The sequence below is a fragment of the Penaeus vannamei genome, chromosome 5 (genome assembly GCF_042767895.1).
Source record: "Penaeus vannamei isolate JL-2024 chromosome 5, ASM4276789v1, whole genome shotgun sequence".
Taxonomy (NCBI): domain Eukaryota; kingdom Metazoa; phylum Arthropoda; class Malacostraca; order Decapoda; family Penaeidae; genus Penaeus; species Penaeus vannamei.
Genome location: NC_091553.1, coordinates 26,847,991 through 26,850,490, shown reverse-complemented (window position 1 = coordinate 26,850,490; position 2,500 = coordinate 26,847,991).

Genomic DNA, 2,500 nt, shown 5'->3' with positions numbered 1-2,500 from the left:
CCGGCCTGTGCCGACTAAAGTCGACTCGATCAACGTGTGTCAGCGAGTGCTGACGCGACAGAGCTTACTTCTTACCCACCGTGGTGCCCAGCCACAGCAGTAACCTCCGAGCGACAATTGCAACTTCTCGCGCCTGGGCGGGGCGCGAACCGCCGACCCCTCGGATGAGAGGCCGATACGTTACCACTGTACTAGCCTGGAGACTTGACGAGGAAAGGATTTGTTGAGTTTAGTTATGTTTGCGAAGACATGCTCCGCCTGGACCTTTTCTCTAGAGTGGCCCGGCCTGTTTCAACTAATTCTAGTTAACTCATGGATGTTCTTCGAACTGTATGCTTATTGTGGTGTCTGAATAGCAAGCAAGCAATCCAGCTGCCACAGCCCGGCGGCTGTGGTGGGTGGTCCCTGTCTTAGAAATTATGTGTGTTCACAATTCTGCAAGTAATGTAACAGGATGGCATTAGGCTCGACGCAGTGTTTGCATAACCTGGCAGTCTCGTCATCAACAATTTGCCAAGTGCATGGGTAACCTAGTCTTAATCTGTGTAGTATGAGGAAGGAAGGGCCAATGGCTCATAGCCTGTAGCATCTGAGTACCACTTGGCAGCGAGCAAATTTATGACATTTTCGGCTTGGTTTAACGATCATGGAGGATGGGGGCATACCCTTTTTGGCTAGTCTGTCAGCAAGCTCATTCCCTTGAATGCCAATATGGCTTGGGACCCAGTTTATGATAATTCTCCTACCCTGACCAAAGTATTCTTTGGGTTATGGTCAGTACAGATGTCAGAAGGTAGATGTTGTCTTGGGTCATGCTATGCTGTAGACTGTCAATGGTTGCTCTAGATTCTATATGAATGACCACGTGTCCAACCCGTAGGGTGTCAGGGCTTCCATGATCGCAACCGTTTCAACTTGGAGCGATGAGGCATTGTTAGTGACCCTAATGGATGCTGTGGTATCCCTTTTTGCAAAGCCGGCGCCTGCAGTGTGGTTTATGGGATCCAACGATCCAACCGTCTAGTAGGTTATGCTACCCGGAGGAGTTATTTGAGCAATGGATCTTTGTGCTTGTGCCTTTAGGCTAGGCATGGAGTACTGATCTTTTCTCATTGACAGGTTTAGGACTGAGAATTCGATCATTTTGTTTACCCACGACGGGGGTTCTTTGTAGTCAGTGTGAAGGGAGTCCATGCCCTTGGCAAGCAATGGTTCTTTTAGCTGGAAGCGTATCAATACTCTGGCTGTGTTTGTGAGCCAAGAGTTGTTCGCAAACGTCTGATAGTCTTGCTTGTAGGCGTCTGAGTACTCTTTGTCTTAAGCATGAGTATCTGGGTGCTTGCAATACCTTGGAAAGGAAGTGTGCTGCCATTAGATTAATTCGGGTGTTCAGGGACGTTAAATCAGCCTCCATGAGGAGTTTGATGACTTTTGTCCATCTGGGAGCTCCCAGAATGATCCTGGCTGCTTCATTTTGTACTGGTTGTACTGGGAGCAATGAGGGCGACAGAAGCGTAGTCAATAATTGGACGGACAGCATGTACATAGAATGATCTTAGTACTTTGTGTCCAGGTCCTATGTGTCTCCCTGTCATAACTTTCATGACTGACTGTCTTTCCTTGGTTCGGTCGAGCAGGTATTGGATCTTTTTAAAGTGAGTGTGTCTTATCCATACACCAAGGTATAGGTAGTCCACCCATTCCAGATACATGCCCTGAACAGTGATTTTTTTTTGTTTTTGACATTAGTTCTCAGAGCCATAGCTTTTAATTTTGCTGCCAAGATTTTTAGACCCGTCCTACAACACTCTTCAGACACCAGATTCAGACAGCGCTGAGCTTTTGTTAGGCAGTGGTTGCCAGAGGCTATGATTGCCAGGTCATCTGCATGAGATGATTGAGTATATTGGACATGAGTGTTGAAAAGGGCAGGACTGAGAACCCCACCCTGAAGTGTTCCATTCTCAAGTGGCATGTGCTCTGAGAGGTGCCTTGAAATCTGACATTTGCTGATCTATTTTAAAAGAGTCAGCTATCCAGGCCAAGAGTCTGCCTTTAACTTCTTTGTGGATTAGGGTTTCCTGAATGGCAGAGGAACTTGCCAGTTCAAAAGCCTTCTCCAAGTCCAGGAAGACAACCACAGAGGGTGAAGTGCATATTGAGCTTAGAAGTGTGGAAATGCTATGTGCTGTGCTCTTACCCCTTGTGAACCCATGCAGGTGTTCATGAGGGTGTCCCATTCTCCATTGGAGCCTGTGAAGTACCATAGCTGTTTTTTTCCAGGCAGCTGAGGAGAGAGATGGGACGGTACTTGCCTGGTGCTTTGGTTTTGGGTTGGGAACTATTATGGCTTGTTTCCAGCTCTGGGGACGAGGAAAGGGAGAGGAAGCTGTATGAGAGGGAAAGGAGGAGAAGCAGTCGGGAAACACGAGGTAGGTAGGGACAGGAGAACGGAAGCGAAGGCAGGTCAGGTCAGGTCAAAGGATCAGGCGGTGTATGT